The sequence below is a fragment of the Stegastes partitus genome, unplaced genomic scaffold (genome assembly GCF_000690725.1).
Source record: "Stegastes partitus isolate 25-593 unplaced genomic scaffold, Stegastes_partitus-1.0.2 Scaffold21, whole genome shotgun sequence".
NCBI classification, from domain to species: Eukaryota; Metazoa; Chordata; class Actinopteri; family Pomacentridae; genus Stegastes; species Stegastes partitus.
The window spans coordinates 1,563,972-1,573,275 of NW_007577752.1; the positions used below are offsets into that span (position 1 = coordinate 1,563,972).

A 9,304-nucleotide genomic window follows, 5' to 3' on the forward strand; every position below is an offset into this window, starting at 1 on the left:
CTGTTTGAATTGGATAACTGAATCTATTCATTTTGAAGTATGAACAAGGTCAAGTGTCTGTACTCTGTTTTTGTGTGGCTTCTTAGTTTTCAGATGCTTCTGTGTTAATAATTATTTTTCTTTTGTGTTGTTTAAAATGTGTTTCAGTGCTGCTCAGGAGCTAATTTACGGTCCGCTGCCTGAGCCAGGCTGTGCACTACTAACATACAAATCCTTCTGTTGAAAAAACCATTGGGGAACTCATTCAAGACACTTCCCCCGAGCAGGTGCACAACACATGAGTCTGTGGCGGCGGCCAACACAACCTTGGCCCTACTGCAGTGAAATGTGTCGCAGCCTCACCAGTGGTCAGAGGCCTTGGCGTGGACTACAGTCCTGTCGTCGGGGTGGATATGGCGAGAAAGTGGCACAACATCAAAAACAAAAAGCAAATCTGTCTTTGTCCTTCACGGCTGCCAGGGATTAAAAGGTTGTCCTTTCAACACTCTGCCTCGCGAGGACTAACACAGCAGCACGGCGACTGTTCCCATTCCTCAACGCCAAGACTGCTAGGAAGAGTCTATGCCATCCCTGCTTTTTGACCTGGTATCCCCTGAAAGAATGAGTTTCCTCCTGAGTGCACCACAATGCTCCGGGAAGCAAGGGCCAGGGCGCGCGCCTGCTGTGATGTTAATTTAATGACGAGCTGCTGTTCAGATGGCAGGTCCAAACAGCTGAATAAAGGGATTGTTGTGTTTGTGTTCCATTGTATGGAGAAGGGGGCCCCTCCGCCTGTCTTGCTACTCTCTTCTGGACACCAAACAGTGGAGCCTCTGTGAGTACATTGCAGTACAGTGCTGCTTCCTAAAGAAAAAAAAAAATTCTTCTCCACTTGGTGTCCCAGTTTAGCTCCTCCCAGGGCCTGAGTGCGTTTTTAGGGTTTGCTGTTTGGGGTTTTCCTGCACAATGAGACCTTAAGACTAATTACTACACACTTTAAGGGAAATTCCAGTTCCTAGCTATCGAAGACTTGTTGTTTTAATTTGACAGACATTCCTATTGATAAGTGTAGGACTGTATTCAAGTTCATTGCTGAGGAATATGGGAAAGGGCACCATTAAAAAAGTGAGTCTTTAAACAAATTCCCCAGTTAGGTGTGCATAATTAAAAATACCCAATGGCTCCATTGTAAACATCCAGAACTGAACATATAGGTTAAAGATTGTGACAAATTGCTTGATTAATGAGTAATAGTTATATATTTTTAAATAATTACAGATCATTTAAGCCATTAACCCATTAATGAGTAATCAATTTAAAAACTGCAGTTCCTAGAATGGCCACTTGAGGCCAGCACCAAAAAGAAAGTCAATCCTGATAGACTCCCATGTTAAAATGTCCACCTTTACAGGAGAAATAAACACGATAACAGCCTGGTACCAAAAAACGATTAATGATTAATTTCCCTGTTAACGACGACTTTACAAAGGAGTAATTTTACCTCTTTAAATTATACTGACGCTCATGGTTATGTTCCATCAATGGACAGTCTTTGTCCCACAGATGATCCACCTCTTTGCTCATTTTTAATTAGTCAGGAGTTAAGAGAAGTCAGGTTCTGTCAGGATGGTGACTGCTGGATCCACCACATTGAGCTTCCAACTGCTGTGAGGGAAACCTGTGGACGACGTCATGCAGGGTTTGTCCGTCATTATATACAGTCTGTGTGCTGTAATTAGGATTTGCTCAGTAGAAAGATTTTCAGGGGTCACTTAAGTCAGTAGGATTCATCCCGCTGGGACATCAGTCTCTAAGCATTACCTTGGAATCAGTCTAATAGTTGTGATATTTCAGTCGAGACCAAAGCAGTGTACTGACTGACTTCATCTCCTATAGAGCTGCACAGTTATTATGGCGAATAGAAATTTGACTATTTAGACCATTTAATCATGTAAAGCCTGACAACAGTTGAACCAAATTCATTTATTAACACCTAAAACCAAAGACTTGAATGATCAAAAAACCCTTTTCAGCGACTTATTAACCTTTATAACTGCTGACTTGATGGATTATTATATAGTGCGGAGCCCATGAGTATTTATCAATGGAATATGAACACTTGAAGGCTTTTCACAATCTGACAACCCAAAGTTTGTTCTCAAAATAATTTATTTATGGTTTACCATGTATTAGCCATTATACCTTGTTGGAACCAACTTTGTCCTCTCGTGACTCTGCTAGTTGTTATACAGTACAGACCTCAAAATGATCGGAAGATGCAAATCAGAGTTCTTGTATTTCACCCTGGCAGATGGCGCTGACTAAACCTCCGCTCTGGGGATCAAGGTGTAACACACAGCACATTAACTTACATGTATTGGATATGAACACTGAGGGAGGGAGTTCAGCCAAGTGTGTGTGGCAGTGGGTGTTGCTGTCACATTAAATTACCTAGTGTGCTTTGTGCCTCCGACGTCCCCAATGACTTTTATCTTGTGATATATTTAGTTACGCTTAAGTCTCAATAAATGGCCCTCTCAGGAGGGGACATGCACGTATTCAGAGCGCTCTGTTGGTTGCAACTCTGCACGAATGCCTGCTCAGAGAAGAGAAGAAGATGAGAAGGAAGACAGGAACAAACTGATGATGCTGATGAGGATAATAAGAAGGAAAATACATTTAACATTTCTGGCACCTGACTAACATTCTTAGCAGTGGTTTGGTCTGTGGTAAATATTCTAAATGCAATGTTTAGTCCGACCACCTGACTTCCTGCCACACAGCCATTGCTTTTTGTTCACTTTTACAGGGAACGGCAACCAACTTGTAGAAGCGTCTCTTCAACATTTTCACATTTGGTCGCCTTCACTTTGAAGTTGAAGAACTGTTCTGATAAACCTTTCTTGGAGCTGCATTCAAGGATACTCAGATAAACTTTGATTGAGAGCTGCTCCCAAGCGGCCACTTATTTTTCGACGAGGACACAAAAATACCTGCATTGATGATTATTCTAGTCATTTGCTGCTAACCAAAAAGAAATTCAGGAATTAGATAGTTCAGTTTTGGCCTATCCTCAGTGATACATCTCTTCCAATAACTTCCAACATGACTCACCAGTTTTAATGTTTTTATGTGATTCAAAACACATGTCCTGTTGGAAGTGTTTTCGAAGTAATAATTTCATCTTGTGAGAGAAAAACAAAGTTGACAGTCATTTATAAATGACACTCTGATCATCCCAGTAATCCATCATGAGCAATAAAGCTGAAATTTCAAACTTTGAACTCGAGTGCAGACTCCCAGTCCACTGTGATAAATAGTAATGTGGTGTTGTATCAGTTCTAACGGACTCAAATGACAAACAGGCCCTGGTGTCATACGCATAACGCAAGAACGTGTCTAGAAGTCTGTACCACGCTAGCTGCTGTGTGATGTCCGCACAGTGGTAATTTGTGCCAGATGCTAAATTCAGCATGCTAACCTATGTCAGACAGAACATGGACAATAATATGAGTGTTCTCTGTAACAGTCGCTTGCCATAGTGGTGAAACTTAAGAAAATGTTAAAAAGTTTCGAAGAAGAACATAGGGTTGACCAAGAGTGCTGCTGTTAGTGAGCCTGCTAGCTAACAGCAACTTTGTTTTGTTCAGCTTCTGAGTTTAGCATGTTAGCATGCTAAGAGATTGCTAATTAGCACTAAACACTAAGTGCAGCTATAAGGGAATTCGTTTTCTGTTTTGTTTTCTTATTAAGTCGTAAACTTAAAGCTGGTTAGGATTTTCCTTGCACGGAGGAATTCCTGGCAACCTCTGAAGAGGTTTAAAGCCAGCAGCAAGGAAAATCTGTTCTGTTCATTGGGGTTTCATTTCCTCAAGCGTAACAGAGACTTTCCCTTATCAAATGGTGAGAAATAACAGGAAAGGGCGTCATTTTCTGTGTACATAGACTGACATTGCTGACATTACTGTCAAATTGAATCAGTTAGTGCTAGATGAAAAGTCAGAGCCCACAAAAGTGCAAAGCTGCAATTTTTCCGACGACTGACATTAGTGTGGGCGTACGACATGAGAACCAAAACTAAATGTAACGGTTAACCATCAATAATAGTTTCAATTAGAACCACAAATGTGAACCTGGCAGTCGAGGAGAAGATAAGCGATTGCCAACGTCAGGATTTATTGTCTGATCGTAATAAACTTAATTTCTGTCGCACCTTTCAAAATTGGAGTTACATAGTATTTTAAGAAAAACAACAACAATAAAACATTTTTTTAAGTTAATAAAACAATAGAAAGGATATTATAATATATTATATACATGCACAGGTTGATTTTTAGATGCTTTCAGGTGTTTGGACAGTAAGGGGTTGATATTTCCAGAGCTTAGGGGCTAAAACAGTAAAAGCATTGCCCTAATTTATTTTCAACCTGGAACTGTGGAACTAATAAAAACAAATAATTCTTGGAACTTGAAGGGTCGAGGTTCAAAAAAAAGAGTTCAAAGTTCTGAAATGTAGAGCAGAGAAAAGTTATCAAGAGAATCTTAAATTGAATTCTATGATGAATCGGGAGCCAGGACTGGAGTTGTCTTCTGGCCAAAAGCTGTTGAGATATTTCACTTGTTGGTGGCGTTCCAGTGAAGGTCCATCCTCTGGGGACCAAGAGGCAGTCCATCAAAAACTTCAGATGGCTCACTATTCTGACCAACACCTGAATCTCCATCTATACAGTCATGCTGCAGACATGATTACAGCCTCAAAATACCAATGATGGTGTGAGCTGTTTGTGTTTTCTACCTTCCCGACACTGCTGCATGTTTTCTGTATCAGATGAGGAGCACTAGCACCATCTGTCCATCCAGAACACAGCAGCTTAGGAGGAGCGATCTTCTAGTGTTTGATACCTCTGCTACAAAATGGCCCCTAAAAGGTTAAAACTTGTTGAGATTTTTTTTTTCTTTTTCATTTTAAGTTGCTGGAGCTCAGCATGTAAAATCATCTGGAGCTTGCAGCGGTTATGTAAGAGTGGCAGACTTGGCTAATCCTTTTATCGAGAAGAGAGAGGAGCCTGCAGGGAAGCGCTTTCTCATCATTGAGACAAATCAGCCTATAAAGCGGACGTCTCAGCTGTGCATCCTCCACCGTACAGAAAAATCCTCTCATATACACAGCAGCCTCTGGACTCAGCTGGTAGAAATGAAACACAAAGTTATGAGACTGATAGTTTGTGTGAGAAAAGTGATGATCACTTTGTGTTATTAATAGCAGCTAGGATTCATACTTCTTATTCTTTAAATCCACTGGGCCTCAAACCATCCCCAAAATACTTCTCAAATCAAAAAAAGTTTTAGGTAATTTGTTATTATGCACCAATTATATTCATGTCATGTGCACACGCTGTGCAAACCGGCCATCATGTAAATGCTGTACACTTCTTGTCCTGCTTGCCAAGATTGCGTGCTCCATCATGAAGCGGGCTTTTTGTTCTTCTAAAGAGCCCTAAAGAAATGGAAATGCCTGTTGCATTTTGAAAAACCCTGTCGCTCTGTACAAAAGCATAACGAGCAGAAATCTGCGCGGTCATTCTGCGAGCTGATTGCTCTGCACTGCGGGTGCCAAGGCCTCCAAGCTTGAAGGACAATACCGGCTCTGTAGTTGTGACAATAGGTCTGCTCTCTGAGTCAGAAGTTGCGGAAGCGCTGATATTAGGGAGCTGAAAGTTGAGTTCAGGAGTGTGCACTCCAAGGAAGTAATCACGCAGAAGAGCTTTGGGAAAGAAAGCCCTGTACTCCCCCCTCAGCCGGTGCTGCCTTTGAGGAACTCATTGTTAGCACTGCCAGTGGGAGACATGAAGGGCTCTGCTGGCATGTGTCGGCCTCACTCCTCGGCAGGGCCTCAGCGCTGCGATGGCCAAGTGGGTGAAGGTTGTGTGTTTAAAAATCTTTTAAAATTTTTTAGAACATAAGCAAAGTAGTGAAAGACAGCAAGAGAAGGACAGTAGCAAATGCTTCCCAGCAAGTAATGTAGATCAATAGATAGAATATATTTCGACCCCTTTGCACACCAGGCATGCCAAAATATCAAAAAACTGGAATCAAAGGTTTTCCATACAAAATCTACTGATGTTAGAGGCCTCAACCGTTGGTAAATGTCAACCAAAGACTGTATCTATTGTGGGAAACATGGATACATCATATATGTGTATATATATATATATACACACTCAGAGGCACTTTCTAATACCAATAACATGTTTGTTTGAAAGATTTTTTTTTCCCATTTTCAAGGGACAATGATGAAAAACATGGCACCTTTTGGAGCAATTCAGTCATTTGGATATGCTGGAAACAATTATTGGGAGTCCTCATTAGATCTCATGTCTGTGGGAGTTATATTTCTGGAGTTATTGAACCTTAAAGTTGGCTTTCCCAGGAAGACGTTTTCTTGAGAGTGAGAATACAAAAATTCTCAGGTCTGATGAACTTCTCAAAATTCAACCAAAACATTTCACAGACAGACATTTCACTATCAATAGTATCTAGGAGGGAGCAGCAACATACAGATGAAACACCTACAGATGGGTAAGTTTTTTTTTTTTTTTCCCAGGTTGGCATCAACAAAAAAAACCCAAAACAAAACAAAACAACTGATCTTTGGGCATAAGCGAGTTATAATGCACTGCTATGCTTTGATTGAGATAAAATATCTTTAATAAATCAGATAAGTGATGGTTCACCCTCATACATTATTCATACATATAGTGCATCTGGAAAGTATTCATACCCCTTCACCTTTTCCACAGTTTGTTATGTTACAGCCTTATTCCAAAATGGATTCCATTCTTCTTTTTTTGTTCAAAATTCTACACACAATACCCCATATTGAAGTGAAAATCTTTTTTTGTTTTTTGTTTTTTTCAAATTTGCAAATTTGTATAAAAATAAAATAATCAAATATCACATGTACATCAATATTAACACCCTTTACTATGAAACTCAGAATTGAACTCAGGTGCATCCTGTTTCTACCAATTATCCTTGAAATGTTTCTACAACTTGACTGGACAACTTGAAAGGCACACACCTGTCTATATAAGGTCCCACAGTTGACAGTGCATGTCAGAGCACAAACCATGCCATTAAGTCAAAGGAATTGTTTGTAGAACTCCGAGACAGGATTGTATGGAGGCACAGATCTGGGGAAGGGTACAGAAGCATTTCTGCAGCATTGAAGGTCCCAAAGAGCACAATGGTCTCCATCATTTGTAAGTGGAAGAAAAACTTCCTCCACTGACCCACCATTACTCTTCCTAGAGCTGGCCACTGGCTAAAATGAGCCAAGGGCCTTGGTTAAGGAGGTGACCAAGAAGCCGATGGTCACGCTGACAGAGCTCCAGCGTTCCTCTGTGGAGATGGGAGAACCTTACAGAAGGACAACATCTCTGCAGCACTCCACCAATCAGGCCTTTATGGTAGAGTGGCCAGACAGAAGCCACTCCTCAGTACAAAGCACAAGACAGACCACTTGGAGTTTGACAAGAGGCACCTAAAGGACTCTCAGACCATGAGAAACAAAATTCTCTGGTCTGATGAAACCAATATTGAACTCTTTGGTCTGAATGCCAAGTGTCATGTCTGGAGGAAACCAGGCACCACTCATCACTCACCATCCTTACAGTGAAGCATGGTGTTGGCAGCATCATGCTGTGGGGATGTTTTTCAGTGACAGGAACTTGGAGACTAGTCAGGTTGAGGGAAAGATGAATACAGCAAAGTACAGAGATCTTTGACTAAAACCTGCTCCAGATTGCTCTGACCTCAGACTGGGCCAAAGGTTTACCTTCCAATAGGACAACGACTGTGAGCACACAGCCAAGATGACGAAGGAGTGGCTGCAGGACAAGTCTCTGAATGTCCTTGAGTGGCCAATCTCTGGAAAGACCTGACAATAGCCGTGAACTGACGCCACCCATCCAACCTCATTGAGCTTAAGAGGATGTGCAAAGAAGAAGGGAAGAAACTCCTCAAATCCAGGTGAACCAAGCTTGTAGCATCATACCCAAGAAGACTGGAGGCTGTAATCACTGTCAAAGGTGCTTCAACAAAGTATTGAGGGTGTGAACACTTAGGTACATGTGATATCTGAGTGTTTTACTTCTTAATACATTTGCAAAATTTTCTAAAAACATTTTCAGTTTGTCATTATGGGGTATTGTGTGTAGAATTTTGAGAATAAAAAAGAATTCAATCCATTTTGGAATAAGGCTATAACATAACATTTGGAAAAGTGAAGTGGTATGAATGCTCTCTGGATGCACTGTAGACAAAAGAAACCAGACAATCTTTAGGGGGGATGATGTCGAAAAGACTACACACACATATTTAAATATTTAATCCACATACTACTAATCTTTAGATAAGACCGTAAATGTGTGCTGAACTCACATACTCTTGTGTCTTGATTAAGCTTCAAGGAGCATAATAACTATCAATGCAAACACAACACTGTATGTGCAAGATGTAAGGAAACTGGATGTTGGTGAACGGTGTGAGGTCTCCCTCTGCAGGATTTAAGGGGAATATATTCTTTTTCGGAGTAGATCCTTCCACACGGCACCACTTGCTGATACATGTTTCAAAATGCAGTTTGTCATTTTAACAGGCTTCATCAGCTTAGAAACTTTTAAAATCATTTCAACACTCAAGTATAAAATACAACCAGGAGGGACCGTACGGCTTGTGATAAATTATCATTAAAATGACATTTTCTGTCGCACATTTCAGAAGAATGGTCATAATTACGAAAAGTAATATTAATTAACTTGATGGGACCTTGACTGGATAAGTGACAGAAGATTGATGAGTGAATCGTTCAATGAAAAATGCTTCAGTTATTTAAGCTAATTTCGTTTTTTGCTGCCCATTATGAGACAGTGAGCTTCTTAGCTGCTGTAGCTTGGTATAGGCTTTGCCTTATTGTTGAATTTGCAGGGAAGTAAATGTAGCTCCAGAGCATTAAGGGCTGACTGGTTGCCCGTATGAAAGAACTGACTCATCGAACATATTGGCGTGAGGGAACTGAGTCAATTAGAAAGACATAAGGAGGATTTATCAATCTCTGTGATGAATTAGTGTTGCAGGCGTTTGCTGTGGGCTTCATTCTGGACTTTATTACCTCTTACACTGCACTACCATTGTCATCAAACTTGCTGTCTGTCTGGATATGAATGAGTTCAGTTTGCTTTTTGAAAGGGCAAGAACTCAATTTTATGTATCGTACACGCCAAACAAAAGTGTCTGTGAGTGTTTGACAGGTTTTCATTCATTT

General features: G+C 40.7%; 1 pseudogene; it reads left to right on the plus strand.

The window, feature by feature from the left end:
- The first annotated feature begins 5,825 nt into the window (after nucleotides 1–5,825).
- On the plus strand, nucleotides 5,826–7,922 carry LOC103366944 (uncharacterized; annotated as a pseudogene).
- Nucleotides 7,923–9,304: the final 1,382 nt, after the last annotated feature.